Consider the following 22,656-nt stretch of genomic DNA (forward strand, 5'->3'; position numbering starts at 1 on the left):
TTCAACTAAAATAGGGTCCCTTTAAGTTTTATGATGTGATTTACTGCATGGACATGGAGGGCCACCCCCCACAACTCAGAGATCCTAAAACTTGACACGTGGACCTCTGAACATAGCTTAGTGACAATCTCTCAGCCTCACACACTACAAAGACCACAAATTCCAAACAAAGGAAACAGTCCCAGCAACCGTGAGTCCACTGGCCCAACCCTTGGAACATACTGTTCCCTGTGCCAGGAGCGCCTGGCAGCGGGCCCCTTCCTCTGGGTCACCTCAGCAGAGCGGGACTCCTGTTTTGTTGGGCTGCTGTTTCCCCAGAATGGGGCGAGCAGGAGTTGAATGGGCACTGTTAGCTGTCCTCTTTCCCCTCAAAGTCAAAGTAAATCCTATCTCAACATTTAGTTTGTTTCAGTTGGAATCATTTGTTCCACCAGGAAGTGTTTCTTAAACAGAGAGCTCTGTTTCAACTGTTAACAATGAAAAAGTCCTTTCAGCAGCAAAATGTTCATCAAACATTTTTGCTATCATGCAGCCAGCTGAACACAGGTGAAAAACATCCATATCCATGTCTCAGCCCTGCCACTTGCTACACTTCCTCAGAAAAAACTTGGACGGCTGTCCATCAGTTCGGGCACCTCTCCTACCCTTTCCTCCCAGAAATCTGTCCATCTCTGTCCCTAAGAGGAACATGACTATCAAAGGCATCCTTGACACAGTGACTCACGCCTGTAATCCAGCACTTTGGGAGACTGAGGTGGGCAGATCACCTGAGGTCAGGAGTTTGAGATCAGCCTGGCCAACACGGTGAAACCCCGTCTCTACTAAAAATACAAAAATTAGCAGGGCCTGGTGATGCACGCCTGTAATCCCAGCTACTCGGGGAGCTGAGGCAGAATTGCTTGAACCGGGGAGGCAGAGGTTGCAGTGAGCCGAGATCACGCCATTGTACTCCAGCCTGGGCAGCAAGAGTGAAACTCCATCTCAATAATTAATAAATAAATAAATAAATAAATAAATAATAAAAATTTTAAAAGGCATCCTTGAGAGGAAAAATTCTTTTATTTACTCCTCCTTGGGTCAGAACCAGAGTCTGCTTTTAGAGCCAAGTTGGAGGTAGACTCGAGGGTTCCGTCCAGCCAAACCTTGGAGCTGTCATGAATTATTACTAAGCACTAGTGGAAATCTAACTTTATTTACCCCCGTCAACTTGGCTTGTGTTACCAGAACAAGGAGGCAACCAAACATGAAATGCTTTGGGAAATGACCCACTAGACTGAATGCCCAAATCACTTTTGCTGTTACATACTGTATGACAGCGGTTCTCAAACCTTTGTGTGCAGAACACCCCTGAGAACTTGTTAAAACAACGGTTCCTGAGCCCCAGCCCAGAGTGTATGGTTCAGTAGGTTGGGGGCGAGGTTGGAGAGTTTGCATTTGTAGTAAGTTCCCAGGTGATACTGCTGCTGCCACCGGTCCTGGACTACACTTTGAGGAGCCTGCTGAACACGGCACCTCAGCCGCCACTTGAAGGGCAAATTAGCTTCTTACTGGATTCAGTGGCAAGATTAACCCCACTGATTCTCAAACACAATCCCCTTGGAACACTAGTGCTCTACCACTGAAATCAAAGCATAGGCTCACTCTCCTCCCCCACATCCTCAAATCAAATTAAACCTCAAGCACCACTTACTTGCTCCTACTATCATCTAAAAGGATTTAATTTCTCAAATTATATATATATATTTTTTTTTTGCTAACACTTCACTGAGTTCAACCAATATGACATATGATTATGAAGTTGTAATGGCCTGGCTGCCACAGCCAAAACCACATGGAAAGACACCAAAATTCAGTGCACTTGGCCTCTAGCTCAAGTTCAACTTCCCAAGGCAATCTCCCTTGACCACTGCAGCCGGATGGCTCCAATCATTTACCATACCCTCAGACTGCCAGATAAATAAAGGGCTTGGTTCCTGCCTTCAAAACTCAATCTAGCGGACAAAAATAAAATAGGCATAAACATTAAACCATTTTTAACCAAGACAATTGTAATCTATTGCTGAACTGTGCAACATAAACGTCAAAGGCTTCGGATTTTCTGCACAAGCAATCTGGTGTTTCATCAGAGAAAATGCCTCTATCCACCCCATGCCTCTGCACTGGAGCCCTTTCAGATCCCCTACTCATGCTACAAGAATCGCTGTAAAGTTTCAGCCTTTCTACAATTTAATTTTAAAAACTTAATGTGCACCTGTCCCTGCAGACCTTGGCAATAGCATATAAATTCACGCCATGACTTTGAACACAAACATCCTGCCACTTACAGTGCAGAGGTTTTCCCTGTTCTGTGTTCCGTAGGTCGCTCTATCTGGTGCGTCAAGCCAAGAGAAACAGCCGGGTATAGCATCCCCAACAATAGGGATATTTACTGGCTTGAGATTTTTCTTTCCTGATCTTTATGCCTTGTACATTTAAGATTGACTAGCAATAAAACCTACTATGTTAGCTTAGGGGTGGGGGCAGGGCCAGCACATCTGGATCCAATCATTGTAATTTTACATTCTTAGCATCTTCCAAGGCAGCAGAGCACAAGGGGCAGTGCATGGACTAAATAACATCCCTGGATCCTGATCAGGCTTTGTATCTAACCCCATGTGTCACCTTGGGCAGGGTACTAACCTCATGAGGGCTCAGTTTTCTAAAGAGTCTTCCAAGGCCAGGATACCAGTGCTAACTAGCAATACGATTCAAGTGTTGATGAACTTATAGTGACTTTCCCTTTTCCACTTGATTTTACCTGCAAAGATTTCAATTCTCCCTGGAGGAGACATTGGCATTGTTCATTTTTCTCAAGGGCACATCATTCCCTTTTCCCCTCCTCCCTATCCTCCACTCTCCCAAGCCTGGCAGTCTCTCCACTTCTCTAGCTCAGCTTCTCCAAACAGGGGCTGTGATGAGAAAGAGCCCCCAGGAGAGTTTCCCAAATTGGCACTGAGTTCTCTCCAACTAATGTCTAGCACAGCAGGCCTTTAGTTCCTCAAATAAGCTTCTAATTGTCTTTTCAGAAATGTGCACGGACACTTATTTCAAGCCATTTGGCAAGTGCCTCGCAGGGTATTTCCTCTGACATTGTGCTTAGAGAAGGATGATTTAAGAGTCTAGGGGAGCATTAGAAAATTGTACTCCATCTGATCCTGCCCTTGGACAAAAATATAACAACTTTTTCAGGGCCCCACTGCTGGTATGATGTAAACCTCCACAGGTCTTCAAGAACTCAAAGTTGCTGACTCTTAACATTTGAATGTAAGTCTTTACCCAGGGACAGGAAGAAGGTGTCCTGACAGAGTTAGTGGATGCCAAGAATTGTGACACATTTGGGTGGTCCCAGTCGTGCCAAAAAACACACGCTCCTGTCTCCCTGGGCATCATTCTTCCAGGGTCAACATTAACAGAAGGACAGCTAGCACCCTGCCATCAGAGATGATGAAAGACCACAGGGTCAAGAGGATTTGAGTAGAGCACTCAATTTGGAGCCAGAAACTTGAGTTCAAATCCCAGCCCTCCATCTCTTCCAATTCCTCAAAAAGTTTATCATCCCTTGTTACCACCACCTTACTGGTTTCAAATGTTGACAGATGTCCCAGTCCTCTAGGCAAGCCTTTCCCCAAATTTAGTATGTATGCAAGTTCACCTCAGGATCTGATTAACATGAAGATTCTGAGTCCATAGGTCTGGATTAACTTAAGATTCTGCATTTCCAACAAGTTTCCAGGTGATGCTGACATTGCTGGTCCACAGACCGATTTTAAATTGCAGGGACCAAGAGACTTATGATCTAACCCAGTGTTTCCCAAATGTCCCTGGTAAGAATTACGTGGGCTAACTGTTAAATACGCCAGAGCATGCCCAGCAAGCTGTGTAAATTTACTTTGAGTTAGTACTCAGATGAATCTTACCATCAGAGAAGTCTGGGAAACCCTGAACTAGTTCATCTATATCCCTCTTCTAAAGTTCCCACACAACCCGTGGGTCCCCTTGTCTCCTTTCCATTGTTCTCTTTAGTTAACTTAAAATCTAATAGCCTAGCCCCTGCTTCTAGGGCCCCCATTTTGAGAGATGAATAATCTCCTAAACTTTTCCAAGTTCTGGCATACTTGAAAAATTACCATGTCTGTAGGGCCTAAGTCCTGGCAGCCCTAGAGGAATGGAGAGAGGACTAAAGGCATCATTCACTATCTCAGCTCACCTGTTAGCATAATTCAGCTCCCTGACTAGAAAGCTCTGCTCCAACCTCAACCTCAATGGGCAAAACCCCGCAGAGACCTCCAATATATCTCCCCACTATTAAGATGACCCAAAAGAAAAAAATATATATATCAAACTTCTATCCTGAGGTTGCCTACAAGGGCCAATGCAGCATGGGAACAAAACACACACACACACACACACACACACACACACACACAACCCATTACTCACACTCTCTAAGGAGGAATAACATCTAATTACCATGTGCCCAGGAGCATGAACTATCTGTTTTACATCCATCATCTACTAAATCCTTGCAATAACTTCATTACTTGGGGATGATGTACACGTTTTACTCATGAGGACACTAAGGCTTACAGTGGTTAAGAGACTTGTCCAAGGTCACACTAAATTATGGCCACTATGTAGTGGGTTCCCACATCAGCATGTTTGTGACCTTTGCAGCACTCATCCCTCTGGTTTGTATTAATGCCTCGGTCCACACATACGCTTCCAGACTGTGCTATCCATGAGGGCAGGGCTCAAGTCTGTTTTGTTTCAGGCTGTATCCACCATGCACATGGTAGACACCCAGAAAAAGATGTGCCAAACTGATGAATGACTCCAAAGCCAGGGCTCTTCTACAAGAATAGGCTGCTTCCACAGCCACAGCAAGCACATGGGTGTACCCTGGTTTAAAAGACTCCCAAACTATAAAACACCAATTTACAAGATACACTATGCATTGGAGAATGCACAGTGGAAGGGCACTGGCCTAGGAGTCAGAAGACCAAAGGACTCTTCTCCCACTTATGCTACCTTATCATCGTACTTGAACAAGCCCCTTTGCTCTCTGCGCCTCGGCTTCTTCACCAATCTAATGGTTTAATTCATCCCCCAAACCTCTGTGAACTCCCACATATGCCAGATGTGGTTCTAAGATAGAAATGACTAAGACTAACGGATAAGAGGCTGCGCCCATCCATCAGTAGCCCTGCACCAATTCCACTCCACCCAGCCCACTAAGCACTAACGGAGAGAATGCACAAAGAACAGTTTTCAAACAAGTATGAAACAGAGAGGGTCCTTGAGGGAATACATGCTTCACAAAAGGAATCTTTATTTTGCAAACGAATTCACAAAAAGCATGGCTAAAATGACAAGTTCCCCTGATACCTTTTTTTTAAAATCAGGTTTATTAAAGTATAATTATGTAGAGTAAAATTCATCCTTTTTAGGGATACAGTTCTATAAATTTTGACAAACACATGTAAATCTTGCTGCAGTTTTTAAAGTACTTTATTTATCTCCAACTTTTCAAGAATACATTATATAAAATGATGTGAGTATATATGACCCAAAGACACAAAATTAACTTTAGCTCCCCTTTTTTTTTTCTTTTTTTCTTTTTGGGATGGAGTCTCGTTCTGTCGCCCAAGCTGGAATGCAATGGCATGATCTTGGCTTACTGCAACCTCCATCTCCCGGGTTCAGGCAATCCTCCTGCCTCAGCCTCCTGAGTAGCTGGGATTACAGGCGCGCACCACCATGCCCGGCTAATTTTTGTATTTTTTTTTTTTTTTTTGAGACAGAATCTTGCTCTGTCGCCCAGGCCGGACTGCAGTGGCTCTATCTTGGCTCACTGCAAGCCCCGCCTCCCGGATTCACGCCATTCTCCTGCCTCAGCCTCCCGAGTAGCTGGGACTACAGACGCCTGCTACCGCGCCTGGCTAATTTTTTTTTGTATTTTTAGTAGAGACGGGGTTTCACCGTGTTAGCCAGGATGGTCTTGATCTCCTGACCTCGTGATCTGCCCGCCTCGGCTTCCCAAAGTGCTGGGATTACAGGCGTGAGCCACCGCGCCTGGCCAATTTTTGTATTTTTAGTAGAGACGGGGTTTTACCATGTTGGTCAGGCTGGTCTTGAACTCCTGACCTTGTGATCCACCCGCCTCGGCCTCCCAAAGTACTGGGATCACAGGCACGAGCCACTGCGCCTGGCCCTAGCTCCCTTTTCTAAAAGTAAAGGTTCCTCATTTTCCCAGATGGAGGAACATAGAACTAAAAATCTTGTCTTTAGGGGGAAAAAATTCATTTGCAGAAACATCTACAAAGCACGGAACTTAGAATACCAAGATCTATTACACTGGTCAAGACAATTGAATCTCTTCTCTTAATAAAGTATCTCTCCCAACCCTCCCCCTCCCATAAGAAAGCATTTACCAATTTTTGAAATATGCACACAGAGTCCAAGAATATACATATATTTCAACCATGGTCATTCCTAACTACCTGTGCAGTTTAAAACCACAAAGCCTCCTTGAATTAACTCCAAAAATCTAAAATATATTTCACATACTATTAATGCTCCAAAAGAATTTACTTCGACAATGAACGTAACTTTTTAAAAGGCTATCTTAAAATGAATTGCATGAGCTTTTATAAAAATGAGAAGGGGAATGGTTATTCAAATAGAAAGCTAACAATCTATTAAGATTACATCTCTGTTGCAGAATGAGACCCTGTAACTGCCAGAAAAAAAAATGGAAACAAATGCCAATATAAACAATCTAACAGTATTTATAACCCTACTGTGTGACTGGCTTCTGGTAAAAACCAGGACTGATTTCCAAACCCTAGTTCAGTGACATTTAAACTTCAGTATACCTAAGGATATTTTGATTATAAAAACTACAGGGCACGGTGGCTCACACCTGTAATCCCAGCACTTTGGGAGGCTGAGACAGGCGGAAGGCTTGAGCTCAGGAGTTAGAGACGGGCCATGGGCAACATGGCCAGTCTCTACAAAAAAAATCCCAGACAGTCAGTCATGGTGGCGCCACCTGTGGTCCCAGCTACTTGGGAGGCTGAAGCAGGAGAATCGCTTGAACCTGGAGGGCAGAGGTTATAGTGAGCAGAGATCACACCACTGCATTCTAGCCTGGGAGACAGAGTGAGACCCTGTCCAAAAATAAATAAATAAATAAATAAATAAGTAAAAATAAGGGCCAGGCACGGTGGCTGTCACCTATAATCCCAGCACTTTGGGAGGCCGAGGCAGGAGGATTGTTTGAGCTCAGGAGTTCAAGAACAGCCTGGGCAACAAAGCAAGACCTAGTCTCTACAAATTAAAAAAAGAAGAAGAAGAAAAGAAAACTACAAGTTCTTGGGCCATACAATTAATTTGGACTACCAAATTAAAATCTCCAGGTATTGGGCAGTTACAATAATTAACCTTAATCACAGGTAACACTGATGGTAGTGATCCAAAGACTACACTCTAAGAAACACAACCCTAGCGAAGAGACCATGTATTTTACTATATAATCACTACAATAAAGTTAATATGGTGAAATAATTCAGATATTGGTCCAGAATATGGGTTAGAATCTACAGGCTAGTGGCCAAAGCTTATAAATAGTTTCATTATTCAGAGAGACGGTCATTGTAATATCAAAAGCTGAACTATACAGTGACAATATTGCATTAATATTGGGCTGCTTGCTCTTAAGTGTGGTCCCCTGACCAGCAGCTCAGAATTCTGGGGGCCCACCTTAGACTTGCTAAAAGAAAATCTCTGGGGCTAGGGCCCAGGCATCCCTGTTTTAAAAAATTTATCCAGGTGTTTCTTCTGCACTGTGCATGCTCCAACACAGTTTAGTTAACACAAACACATTTTATAACAATAATAAATACTTCATAATCACAATTTTTTTTCTTGCCTTGTCCTCTTGCTGGTTTTATTTTTGCTTTGATAAGGCATGCAGTGACTTATATAAGACCACACCCTCTCAGTTTATCTCCCACCCGCCACTCCACTGTGGTACAAGGTACATCTGTGTAGCACAGAAAGTTCAAACCAGATTGATTTTCCACTAACTGAGGGACAATTAGCATGGTGTGGGCAGACCAAGAGCTCAGACTTTGTTCACAACTATGGTGGCAGGGGTACTGTACAAGAAGACAATCCCCTTGGGCTCTAAGGTTTGAAATGCCCCCGACTCCAGTGGGCACTTTTTCTTTTTCTTTTTTTTTTTTGAGACAGAGTCTCACTCTGTCACTCTGTTGTCCAGGCTGGAGTACTGTGGTGTGATCTCAGCTCACCGCAACCTCTGCCTCCCAGGTTCAAGCGATTCTCATGCCTCAGCCTCTGAAGTAGCTGGGAGTACAGGCACCCACCACCACGCCCAGCTAATTTTTGTATTTTTAGTAGAGACAGGGTTTCACTATGTTGGCCAGGCTGGTCTTGAACTCCTGAACTCAAGTGATCCACCCACCTTAGCCTCCCAAAAGTGTTGGGATTACAGGCATGAGCCATTGCGCCCAGCCCAGTAAGCACTTTTCCATGACATCTCCTAGGGATTCCGACGCAAGCCAGCTAACAAAAATCAAATGAAAACTTGGTGGTGATGGTGGTTTTTCCCCTCTAAATTATGTCCATGACAGGGTACATTTGTTCTCATATCTTTGAATGCATTGAAATATCCAGGGGAAACAATAAAAATACGTATTCTGTGGTTGCAACCTGAGCTTCTGATTCAGATAGGGCCTCCCAAATCTGTATTTTTAACGAGTTGCCTAGGAGATTCTTATGCATATCAAGGTTTGAGACTCACTGGTATTACGGGGAGGAACCTATGATACTGAGGAGATCTGAGCCTCAGTCAAACTTACCTACTATTTAGTATATAAGCCTTGCTACATCTTAGCTTCCTCAAAGTAGTAATAATAATACCTCACAGGATTATGATAGTAATCAATGTGCAAGGCCTTAATAAAAGGTAAAAGCAACAAAATCACCAGGTGCAGAATTCCACAATTAAGGGAACTGTGGAATTCCGCACCTGCTGGCTTTGTTGACTTTACTTAAGGGAATTCCACAATTAGGGTCCCTTGGCCTGTAAAGGTAACTTCACTGATGAGCATTCCATGTCAGATGCAGATTCTGAGACAGAAGTCAGTCTGACAATTTGTGTTATAGGTTGAATTGTGCCCCCCATCCCAAAAAATATATTAAAGTCCAATACTCTAGAACCTCAGAATGGGACCTTATTTGGAGATGGGGTCTTTACAGAATCAAGTTGAAATGAGATCATTAGGGTGTCCCTAATTCAGTATGACTGTTGTCCTCATAAAAAGTGGAAATTTGAACACAGAAACAGACGCAACAGGATAGAGGTGAGGCAGGAGACGTGGCTTACATATCAGACTGAGGACTCGCTAAGACACAGCCAGGGTGAAAGCAACTTTCAGTTGGACATGCCTACTAATATGCCATGTCAATTGACCATTGCCATGGCAACACCTGCGAGTTACCATCCCTTTCCATGCAATGATCCAATGACCCAAAAGTTACTACCCCTTCCCTAGCAATCTCTGCATAAGTCACTCCTTAATCTGCATTTTATTAAAAGTGGGTATAAATATGACTGCAAAACTGCCCTGAGCTGCTACTGTCAGCACACTGCCTGTGGGGTAGCGCTACTCTGCAGGAGCGGGCACACAGCTGCCGCACTGCCAGAGCTGTAACACTGCTGCTTCAACAAAGCTGTTTCCTCTACCTCTAGCTGGCCCTTGAATTCTTTCCTGGGCAAAACGAAGAACCCTCATGGACTAAGCCCCACTTTGGGGCTCATCTGCCCTGCATCAGAGGGACGACAAAGAAGAGACGGGGAGAAGATGCCCTTCTACAAGAAATGCAGAGAGGCATGGAACAGGCTCCCCCTCACAGTCCTCAGAAGGAATAAACCCTTGCTCTTAGACTTCTAGCTTCCAGAACTGACACAATAAATGTCTATGATCCCAGCCACCCATTGCTACAGCAGCTCTAGAAAACTAATACAATCCGTCAGCTTCCAATTCAAGAGAAAAATGCTCTTCTCCTGTCCCTATGGTTAAGCATACGGCCACCTGATGCTTCTCGGATTCCCCAGGGCTTGCTCTAGGCCCTTCACCAGGCACATTCATAAAGCTCCATCTAAACAACTTCTGAGGTTCATCGAAGAGCCAGCTCGGTGCGACAAGACATTGCTGCAGGCTCCACTGGGCTGTCTCCAGCCTATAGCTACTGTCACAAGATCGGGGCACTCAAACATGACAAGTTCACCAGCAAAAACCAGCCAACAATTTACCATCCTTTCTTACTGTTAAAATCCATCCCTGCAGAGCCAGCTTGTACCCTTCTGTTCCTTCCGTCACAGCAGCACTCAGGCCAGCTTCTGGTTCCCCACCAGCTTCTCCAAGAGCTGGTTAAACCCAAACCCCACCCCAGAGCCAGTCTCAGCCTCACCTAGGGACCCTAATCAAGAGGACTCATAAAAGCCCTCAGAGAGGTGATTTCCTCACACTAAATGCAGCTTTCATTCTCATCTAAGTAGGACAAAACACATTGGGAAAATGCGAGAAAATTAAATTACCCCAAAGAAAATAAAAAGCCCTTTCTGTATGCATTTTAAATGGAGCCCTACAGGGTCTTAGGAACCAGAAGTGGTGCAGGAGTGAGGAGCAAACTGCCACCCAGTCAGTTGAGATGGCTGTTGTGTCTCAGAAAGGAGTCAGGTCTGTCAAGTGTGCATGGCCAGCAGGCATCTGCCCTGCAAGGTGCCTGTCCCCAGTCCCCTGGCTGCCTTGACCCCCTACAGGCAACCCTCCTAGGATCCTCCCTAGAGCTCCCGATTGAGTTTAGTGAGTCAGGTGGCGTTTAGGAACTAGCAGTTTTAATAAGCTTCCCTAGAGATTCTGAAGCGTACCCAGGGCTGAGAACCACAACCCTGATTACAGACAGGTTCCAACAGCACACCCCAAGAAAAAGAGGAAGCAGGGTTCTAGTGCCAGCTTTGTCAAGCGTCACACCCTTCTGAGCCTCAGTTCTTTCCCTGTCAAACAGAGACACCTACATACAACCATTCCAACCACTCTTTCTTTAAAATAAAATAAATACAATAAAAGTAAACTTCCCTCGAGTCACTGAGATGTCCCACACAGACATCTACCCTGTCTTCCTGGGTGTACTAAACATCCTGTCTTCTTGGGTGTACCAAACCTAACTGCTTTGTGGCTGCGCCTCAGGCTGCCCTTGGCTGATGTCTTACCCATAGGGCAAGCTCCTTTAACTCCATCAGGGACAGCCTAGGAGTGACAGGTGTTGAGTCCAGTAGAGAGCCCTTCAAGGAGAAAATTAAGCCTCTTAAAGTACTCTCCATGTAATCTCCCAAACCCAGGAATAATCCACGCCTCCCTCGGAAGATCCGCCATGCATGACCTCGGGCTACACTTGGGAAACAGCCTCACTTACCTGAAACTAGGACCTAGGTGTGGTGCCAAGTAATTAAATGGACTGTATTGAAGCAATGCAAATGAAGAAAGAAAAGGAGATTTAATTTAAACATAGAACGAGAATGCTTTGGGGATCTTTTAACCTGAGTGTCTGAAAGCAGCGCAGAGAGGGCCCACTGAACTCCCCAATGAGCTCAAATGCTTAGGAGAAGAAGGAGACATCTCCCCCTGTGAAGAAGTGGACTCTGGGGATGAGTGATTCACCAAAACAAGTCACCAGAACATTAAGGTCCATGATAAACACTTCAGACAAGTCCGTTTATCATCTTCAACCCAGCGACAAAAGTTGCCAAGTAGACTGCTTAAGTGCCCCCTTCAGAGATAAAGATGAGAACTGCAACCATTTGTCTCCATCCAGCTGTCCTCTGCAGGTGCCTTCTATCACTCAACAAGTATTTAACAAGGATGTGCTTTCTTCATTCAATACTTGAACCCCTAACTCTCAACACATGACCTAAAAATACTGCACCATGAGACACTGCTTTTCCACTTCAAAATTATGCTCTTCCTTAGCTCAAGTCTGGAAAAGACTTCCAGTCCCTCATCCAAGGCTAACCTCTAACCAGCAAGTTTCCTTCATCAATCATTCATTAAGAATTTTTTGTCGAGTACCTATCATGTGCCAGGCATTCTTGTAGGCACTTGGGGATACAGTGGCAGAGATGATTTCTCTTCTGGAGCTTATATTCTAAATGCAGTGAGATAGACAATAAGTGAGTCCTGTATGTAGTATCAGGGAATAATAAATGATACAAAAATAAGGAAGAAGCTTGAGAATAGGGGCCAGGGGATGCCAGTGTGACCTCGTAAGAGGTGATCCTGGAGCAGATTCCTAATGAAGAGAAAGGTGAGAGAGCACCCCCAACTTTAAGCCAGGAAGAAACATCCAGCAAGAAGCCTGGAGCTGGAGAAGCCAGGGGGTAGGAGAACCAGGTTGTGACATGGAAACCAGTGGAAGGGTTCCAAAGAGAAAGGAATGACCTGGCCAAAATGCTGAGGAGAGCCTGTAGAAGATGACAGCTAAAGAGTTAGCCACTGGATTGTACCACATGGGTATTGCCATTACCTTAATAAGTGTGGTTCTGGGAGGGGCACAGTGGCTCATGCCTGTAATCCCAACACTTCGGGAGGCCAAGGCAGGCGGATTACTTGAACCCAGGAGTTTGAAACCAGCCTGGGCAACATGGCAAAACAAAAAACAAAAATTGGCAAAAAGCCAGATTGGAGTGAGTTCAAGAAAGAATGAGAGAGCAGGAAATGATGTCAGCGAGTATGACAGTTCTTTCAAATATTTTTACTACGAAGGGCATGTAGAGGAATGGAAGAACAGCAGAAGAACAGGGTCAAGAGGGTTTTCTTCCTGCTGTTTTTTTTTTTCGAGATGGAGTCTCGCTTTGTCGCACGATCTCGGCTCACTGCAACCTCTGTCTCCCGGGTTCAAGCGGCTCTCCTGTCTCAGTCTCCCGAGTAGCTGGGACTACAGGCGCAAGCCACCATGCCCGGCCAATTTTTGTGTTTTTAGTAGAGACGGGGTTTCACCATGTTGGTCAGGCTGGTCTCGAACTCCTGACCTCGTGATCCGCCCACCTCAGCCTCCCAAAGTGCTGGGATTACGCGTGAGGGACCGCATCCAGCCTGCTGTTTTTTTTCCTTTAGATGAGAGGTACTACTGCAAGTTTCTGATGGGGACTATCCATCAGAGTGGGAAACTGATGATGCAAAAGGGAAAGGAGATAGCTGCATGTATGAAAGCCAAGAGAGGACAGGATCTCATTCACATGTGTGTGCTGGTGGGTTAGTAAGTTTACTATAGGAAGATGGTGACAGTAGCTTCTAATTGCTTCTTCTCTCAGTGAAATGAGCCAGGTCATCAGCTGAGAAGTGGGCATAGAAACACACTGGACCTGAAAGTGTCAAGAGTCCCCTTGAGGTTTGTGGCCATAAATTAAAAGAAAGACAACGCAGAGAGATATGTGTTTTCTCTAGGCAGGATCATCAGCCTGGAGCTGAAGGAGAGTGAGCAGAGGGTGGACTTAACCAAAGATGGGGTTTTCTTTCCAAGGACAGTAAGACAAAGCGGGGAAAGGTCAAGGGAGATGAGGGTATATGCAAGAATCTGAGCTGGATAAGGAGGACAAGAAAGGGATGATGGACAATGAAAAAGAAAGGGCCACCAGGTCAGAAGCCCTTCTAGGTGAAAGCTAGGTGGAACCGAGTACTAGAGGCAATAAGACAAAAGAGAAAAGGGGACAGTCAGACTGGTGAGTTTGTCAAGATTTTGCTGGAGGTGCAGTTATCAGTAATGATAAGGTCTACAACCATATTTTTCAAATAATGGGGTGCAAGTTTAGTAGGTGGTGAAATCAGTTCAGTGGGTCAGAAACAGCATCTTATTGTTTTAATGAAACAATAAAAAGTATGAAAGTGCATTATATCCAGTAAGAGTAAATGCTGTTTTGTGAAACTTCTGTGTGTTTGTATTGGGTCATCACGTAAGACATATTTCTCCTATGACTTGGGGTTAAAAAAAACTTCAAAGACACTAGAGCAAGGGTTCTTGACCCTGGGACTACTGACATTTCGGATGGCATAATTCTTTGTTGTGTGGGGCTGTCTTGTGCATTGCAGGGTGTTCAGCAGCCTCACTAGAATGTCAATAGCATCTCTTCTTCCTCCAAAGTTGTGCCAAAAAAAGTCTCTAGACATTGCCAAATATCCTCCTTGTCTAGCATCAGCGGTCTAGAGATAACCATGTGAGCGATGGCTGAAGCAGGGTAGAGGAAAAGATAACTGAAAGAGAGTTGGTCAAGGGACTGAGAGGTTGAGAATTGGGTGGACAACCTATATAAATGTTCAAGTCACCAAAAATGTTGATGGGAGGAGGGACTGTGGGCCAGATGCTAAAATCTGCAAAGAATGAGGCAAGGTGACCCAGAGGACTGTAGATGAGTGGTCCTCTACCCTGGCTGCACATTAGAATCACATGGAGAACTAACCCACCAATGCCTAGGCCCCATCCCAAACCAACTACATCAGAATCGCCAGGTGATTCCAATGTGCAGCCAGGTCCAGGAACACTGCAGAAGAAACCCATCCTGCAAAGCCCCACTTAAATATGACCTCCTTCATGACAATTTCCCTTCCAGGTCTCTTTGTTTCCTGCACTCCACTATCACTACCAATTCTGCTTTGCTTAGAGCTGACCTAGGAAATCACTAGAAAAACATTCAAGGCTCTAAAACTAAGTGGCTGGCACTCCAGCCTGGGTGATAGAGCGAGACCCTTTCTCTAAAAATAAACAAAACAAATTAAAACTAAGTGGCTGAAAACAGAATAAACGTTCATCTGCTAAAAAATTTTATAACTAGGAGATCGGTGAGAAGGAAAGCCTTTTAGGGAATACTCTGCTTGAGCTTTGGGTCATCCAAATCTCTCAAGGACATCCAGACAAGCGAGGGTCCCAGAGGACAGCCAAACACTTATGTGTCACTGATAAGCATCATTAGAAACAAAACCCCTTTGGGAGGCCGAGGAAGGCAGATCGCGTGAGCTCAGGAGTTTGAGACCAGCCTGGGCAACACGGTGAAACCCTGCTCTGCTAAAAATAGAAAAATTAGCCGAGCATGGTGGTACACGGCTGTAATCCCAGCTACTTGGGTGGCTAAGGCAGGACAATTGTTTGAACCCAGGAAGCAGAGACTGCAGGGAGCCCAGATTGCACCACTGCCTTCCAGCCTGGGTGACAGAGTGAGACCCTACCTCAAAAAAAAAAAAAAAAAAACCGGAAACATAACCCCTTTGCTGACACTGAAATAAACATTTGTTGAAATTAATGGCTACTGCGCTTAATTTCCTCCAAAAAATGCATGAATTATCAGATTATGACACAATTTATGCCACATTTATCATATGGTCACCATATTATTCTCAATGCCCTTCACATGCAGCCAACTTTTTATTAAAAGAAATCAATGACATAAAATCTTGAATATGCATGTATAACAGGAAAAAAAACAGGAATGAGAACCTCCTCTTTCCCAAGAGAATTCACTATAGACTATTTAAAATGATAGCCATGAATTCTCACTTTCACTGCTGATGAAACATATATCTATCTATAAAACATCATTAAATCCCCAAATATCTATAACAAATTCAGACAAGAATTAAGTAACATGACTCAAATATTAATTCTTCCCAGCTTGGGGACATTGGCAGAATTGCATTAAATGTCCCTTGACTGAGATTCTAACTTTCACCTGTATTAGTCCATTCTCACACTGCTATAAGGACATACCCAAGACTGGGTAATTTATAAAGGAAACAGGTTTAATTGAGTCACAGTTCAGCATGGTGGGGAGGTCTGAGGAAACTTACAATAATGGCAGAAGGGGAAGCAAACATGTCCTTCTTCACATGGCGGCAGGAGAGAGAAGTGCCAGGCAAAGGGGGAAAAGCCCCTCATAAAACCATCAGATCTCGTGAGATCTCACTCACTATCACAAGAACAGCACGGCGGTAACAGCCCCCATAACTCAATTACCTCCTACTGCTGTGGGGATTATGGGAACTACAAGATGAGATTTTTGCATGGGGACACAGCCAAACCATATCATTCCACCCCTGCCCCCTCCCAAATCTCATGTCCTCATATTTCAAAACATAATCATGCTTTTCTAACAGTCCCCCTAAGTCTTAGTTCATTGCAGGATGAACCCAAAAGTCCAGGTCCAAAGTCTAATCTGAGGCAAGGCAAGTCCCTTCCACCTATGAGCCTGTAAAATCAAAAGCAAGTTAGTTACTTCCTAGATACAAAGGGGGTACAGGAATTGCCTAAATACACTCGTTCCAAATAGGAGAAATTGGCCAAAATAAAGGGGCTCCAGGCCCCATGCAAGTCCAAAATCCAATAGGGCAGTCGTTTAACCTTAAAGTTCTAAAATGCTCTCCTTTGACTCCATGTCTCACATCCACATTACACTGATGCAAAAGGTGGGTTCCTATGACCTTGGACAGCTTCGCCCCTGTGGCTTTGCAGTGTACACCCTCCCTCTCAGCTGCTTCACAGGCTGGTGTTGAGTGTCTGCAGCTTTTCCAGGTATGTGGTGCAAGCTGTTGGTGGATCTACCATTCTGGGGTGTGGAGGATGGTGGCCCTCTTCTTAGAGCTCCACTAGGCAGTGCCCCAATGCGGACTCTGTGTGGGGGTTTTGACCCCACATTTTCCTTCTGCACTGCCCTAGCAGAGGTTCTAAATGAGGGCTCTGCCCCTGCAGCAAACTTCTCCCTGGACATCCAAGATTTTTTTGTTTGTTTGTTTGAGATGGAGTCTCACTCTGTCACCCAGGCTAGAGTGCAGTGGCGCATCCAGGCATTTCTATACATCCTCTGAAATCTCGGCAGAGCTTCCCAAACCTCAATTCTTGTCTTCTGCACACCTGCAGGACCAACATCACGTGGAAGCTGCCACAGCTTGGGGCTTGCATCCTATGAAGCAATGGCCTAAGCTGTACTTTGGCCCCTTGTAGCCACTGCTGGAGCGGCGGCTGGGATGCAGGGCACCAAGTCTCAAGGCTGCACACAGCAGGGGGCCCTGGACCCAGCCCAGAAAACCATTTTTCCCTCCTAGGCTTCCGGGCCTGAGAAGGGAGGGGCTGCCACAAAGGTCTCTGGTTACTTACGCAAATTTCTACAGCTGGCTTGAAATTCTCCCCAGAAAATGGGTTTTTCTGTTCTACTGCGTCAGGCTACAAATTTTCTAAACTTTTATGCTCTGTCACCTCCTAAATGCTCTGCAGCTTAGAAATTTCTTCCCCCAGATACCCTAAATCATCTCTCTCAAATTCAAAGTTCCACAGATCTCTAGGGCATGGGCAAAAAGTCACCTGTCTCCCTGCTAAAGCACTCACTTTGGCTCCCGTTCCCAAGAAGTTCCTCATCTCCATCTGAAACCACCTCAGCCTAGAATTCATTGTCCATATCACTATCAGCATTTTGATCAAAACCATTCAACAAGTCTCTGGGAAGTTCCAAACTTTCCCACATCTTCCTGTCTTCTTCTGAGCCCTCCAAACTGTTCCAAAATCACTTCCACATTTTTTAGTATCTTTATAGCAGCACCCCACTCTCTGTGGTACCAATTTACTCTATTACCCATACGCAAGACTGGGTAATTTATAAAGGAAACAGGTTTAATTGAGTCACAGTTCAGCATGGCTGGGGCGGGGCATAGTCGGGGGGCCTCAGGAAACTTACAAACATGGTGGAAGGGAAAGCAAACACGTCCTTCTTCACATGACAGCAGGAGAGAGAAGTGCCAAGCAAAGGGGTAAAAGGCCCTTATGAAACCATCAGGTCTCGTGAGATCTCACTCACTATCATGAGAATAGCATGGGTATAGCCATCCCCATGGTTCAATTACTTCCCACCGGGTCCCTCCCATGACACGTGGGGATTATGGCAACTACAGTTGAAGATGAGATTTTGCATGGGTACACAGCCAAACCATATCACATCCATAACACGGCTGGCTGGAAAAGAGCACAAGACCCATGGAAGAGAGGTAGCTAGTTCCTCTAAACCAGTGGTTCTCCATGGAACTCATCAGTTCTATCAAGATTACAAAAATCACATTAAGAGTCTGGGTTGAAAATGGTAGAAGCATAACAGCCAGCTAAGCCAGGGATCGTATGGAAAGAAACCTGGGTTCAAACACCAGCCCAGCCCTCTCTGGGTGATCCACAAGATAAGCCTCTTCTGGAAACTTGTTAATGCAAATCAAACCCCACCAAGGACCCACCGAAGCTGAAACTCAGGCCCAATAATCTGGGGTTTAACAAGCCCTGCAGGTGATTTCCATGCATTTTAGTTTGGGAACCACTGATGTAATCTCAAGCATGGTTTTCAAATTGTGCAGCACAGCCCTGGCTTCCAGTGGGTTGAGATTCTGGATCTCTCCCATCAGGATTCACAGAGTCACACAGTATGTACTTTTTTCAATGTAGAGCAGGGTGTGGTGGCTCACACCTGTAATCCTAGTGCTTTGGGAGGTCAAGGTGGGAGGATCACTTGAGGTCAGGAGTTTGAGACCACTCTGGGCAACACAGTGAGACCTGGTCTCTACAAAAAAATATTAAATACAAATTAGCCAGGTATGGTGGCAAGTTCCTGTAGCCCCAGTTTCACAGGAGGCTGAGGCAGGAGGATCACTTGAGCCCGGGAGTTTGAGGCTGTAGTGAGGTGTGACTGTACAACTGCACTCCAGCCTGGGCATCAGAGAGACCCTGTCTCTAAAAATATTATTCAGATAAAAAATAAAAATAAAATGTAAAATGCTTTTGAAAGGTTGGCTTTAGCTGCAACTGGCAAAAACTCATCATTCTATCAAGATTTCAAAAATCACATTAGGAGGCTGGGTTGAAAATGGTAGAGGTGGAACAGCCAGCTAAGCCAGAGATCGTATGGAAAGAGACTTGGATTCAAACACCAACCCAGCCCTCTCTGGGCCTCAATTAGGAAAACCAAGTTTGAGGAGATGCTGCTGCTATCTAGAAAGGCTTCTCAGGCCTGGCACCGTGGCTCATGCCTGTAATTCCAGCATTTTGAGAGGCCGAAGACGGTGGACTGCCTGAGCCCAGGAGTTCCAGACCAGCCTGGCCAACATGGTGAAACCCCATCTCTATTAAAAACACAAAAATTAGCTGGGAGTGGTGGTGCACGCCCTTAATCCCAGCTACTCGGGAGGCTGAGGCATGAGAATCGCTTCAACCCAGGAGGTGGAGGTTGCAGTGAGCCAAGATCATGCCACTGCACTCCAGCTAGACCCTGTCTAAAAATAAAAAAAAAAGAAAGGCTTCTCAATTGGCCAGAAGCTCTCCCTGCAGGGGCCACTGTTGGTCTTCCTTCAGGATGGGATCAGAGAAAGTTAAGATAAAGGAGAGTGCTCGTAAGAGCTTTCCTGAGCTCTTACTTTCACCACCTCCTGTGGCAGAGGGAAACAGCTTTTTCTGAAGCTATCCTTTACACTGAAGGTATACTCTACTAAAAGTTGAGAAATCAAAGATTTTAGAAAATAATTAATTGAAAATTTCCAAAGAGATAAGAGATAACAATAAGAGGCATCAGAGAAAGTAAGCGTGATACTTCCCAGCCTTTTTTTCTAAATGGTTGCTGGTGAGTTTCTTATCCATTAACCAAATATTTTTTAACTTTTTTCATATAGAAAAGCCTGCGTGTTTGAACAAGTCAACCACCTGAAGCGTACATGGAGAAAGTTAATTACCTCTCCCTCCTCACTGCTAATCTTAAACAATATTTAAGTTTTGGGTGTCCTTACACATCTTTCTCCAAGGTCATACACATAGGGCTTCTTATTTGAAATCAGAAATAAGGCCGGGCACAGTGGCTCATGCCTGTAATCACAGCACTTCGGGAGGCCGAGGCGGGTGGATCACGAGGTCAGGAAATCAAGACCATCCTGGCTAACACAGTGAAACCCTGTCTCTACTAAAAATACAAAAATTTAGCTGGGCATAGTGGCGGGCGCCTGTAGTCCCAGCTACTTGAGAGGCTGAGGCAGGAGAATGGCGTGAACCCGGGAGGCGGAGCTTGCAGTGAGCCGAGATTGCGCCACTGCACTCCAGCCCGGGCGACAGAGCCAGACTCCGCCTCAAAAAAAAAAAAAAAAAAAAAATCAGAAATACAGTCATGCAACATACATATGATACTATGCAACTAGCTTTTATGTATTATTTGTAATATGTTATGCACAACCCTCACAAAATAATCCATACTATGTATGTACCTTATTTTATTCATTTTACTAATGAACATTTGCTGCTTCTAGCTTATTTACTGAAAAAAATCCTACAACAGACACCTTTACACACAGATCCTTATATGTCAATGTTTTTCCTAATGTAAAACAAGGCTGCAAATGTGGGATTGCTGGGTCACATGGCACGTGTGCTCCAAACTTTCACAGAAATGATCCGCTTTTCCCAAAGGTTGTAGCAATTCACACTTATATCAACGGTCTGAGAATTCCCACCCTGCCCCATTGAACAGAGAGTATTACCAACCTTTCAAAAGATGTATCAATTGGATGGACAGGAAATAATATCTGTTTTTAAATTTGCATTTCTCTGTCCACTAGGGAAGGTGAGAAGAGATGCAATAATTTGCATCCCTTCTTCTGGGAATTGCCTGGTCACATCCTTTTCTCATCTTTTTATAATGTTGTATTTCAGTTACTATTTCATCACATTCTCATCTCCCCACGCCCTACCCCACCCCCGCCCTGGCTACTAGATACACAAAGTACAAAAGAGTATCACCTCCTGGGAACACAATGTGTGGGCATTGTGAGGGCAGGGGATATCTTCTCAGCATAAAGTACATGGTAAATCCTCAAAAACATACACTGAACGAGTGAATAGCATACGTAGGGAATTATGTTTGTTAAAACTGCAGCTAAAAGAGTAAAAAGAAAATACAAATGTTCATTCCTTGTTCTACATTTTCAGAACAGCATCAGTTTGACTGAAATTAAATTGTTGGTTAAGAGAAAAACAAAACCATGGTCTTGGCACTGTCTCTGAAACTCCACTGTGAAATGGGTGGCAAATGAGCCCAGTCCTAATTCACAGCTCTGGGTGACATATAAAGACTCTCACAATTAAAGCATTTTGTACCCAACCTTGTCCACCAGCTGTTATTCAAATGGCACCTGCCCCAAGCCAAAGATTGTCAGGGTGGTCAACACACAAGAGAGGTCTACCTTAAGCATGTTATCTTCCCCTCCTCCACCCTGACTTCTTTGCCTTTCCCCAGCTTATTGAGGAGGGGGTGTGGGCCCTGCAGGGGAAATCTGACAGAGTTCAGATTCCCTAACTCTTTGAACTTTAGGCAAAACATCTGGTCATACCCACCATTTATCCCTATTATTTGTAATAGTTATGTGTGTCTTATGTTTTAACTAGTCTCCTTATTAGATATAAAAGTAATACGATTAAAAAGTTCTGGGGAAAGCACTGTAATTAAAAAGGCACCAGTGGGTATGTTAAGCTGTAATTCCAGGCCTGCTTATTATGTTTTCCTTCTTGTCTTTAAAATTTTTGTACCTAATAAAAATAACTGAATTATTTAACTCTTTTTGAGTACTTCCTGTACTGGCCAACCACCACTCAAAATCATCAAGAAAACATTATGACTCAAAAGTTCTGGAGCAATAATGTCACAGATCACAAGTTGTAGACACTGTCTCAAGAGTCTGGACATGCCACACACACATCACAACACCACTACACAGACTGGTAAACAGACAGGCAAATTTCCAAAACACATACTCGTTTTCTAACCTTTTGAAGTTACAAAATCTTAAAAGGAAAAAAATACAAGAATTTTGGTCAAACCATGAAGTTATGATAATAAGAATCAGGTTGGCCAGGTGCGGTGTCTCATGCCTGTAATCCCAGCACTCTGGGAGGCCGAGGCAGGTGGATCACCTGAGGTCAGGAGTTTGAGACCAGCCTGGCCAACGTGGTGAAACCCTGTCTCTACTAAAAATACAAACATTAGCTGGGCGTGGTGGTGCGTGCCTGTAGTCCCAGCTACTTGGAAGGCTGAGGTGACAGAGCAAGACTCCGTCTCAAAAAAAAAAAAAAAAAAAAAAAGAATCAGGCAAGAGGCAACAAAGCACAATGTATAACAATTTGTTGAGAGAGGCATTAAAAAACAAAGATAAATATTAAGGTAGTACACTTGGGAATAAAGATTGGAGGGTTTGCAATAAAGCTTCTCTTTTTTATTATGTAAGGTTTAACATGTATAAAATATATGTGGCATATATGTAGTTAGAAAGTATAATGCTAAAATGCATAAATACTTATTTAGATGCATAGATTTTTTTTCTGAGCATAGTTGGTAAAAATTTACATTATTCACCACCTGTAATCGTCCTTTACTGCTCTAGAGAACTAATGATGTTCTGGGAGTGAGGGGTGAAAGAGGGGAAATCAGGTTAATTTTGAGAGAGAAAAGAAAGATACTGACTAGAAAATAACATACCCACTTCT

General features: G+C 44.3%; 1 protein-coding gene across 2 annotated transcripts in view; it reads right to left on the reverse strand.

Moving 5' to 3' along the window:
* TLN2 (talin 2) overlaps positions 1-22,656 on the reverse strand; it is a 465,831-nt gene that overhangs the window by 440,287 nt on the left and 2,888 nt on the right. The gene's annotated exons all lie outside the window — the stretch shown is intronic.

The sequence above is a fragment of the Hylobates moloch genome, unplaced genomic scaffold, assembly GCF_009828535.3.
Source record: "Hylobates moloch isolate HMO894 unplaced genomic scaffold, HMol_V3 SCAFFOLD_14, whole genome shotgun sequence".
Classification (NCBI taxonomy): Eukaryota; Metazoa; Chordata; class Mammalia; order Primates; family Hylobatidae; genus Hylobates; species Hylobates moloch.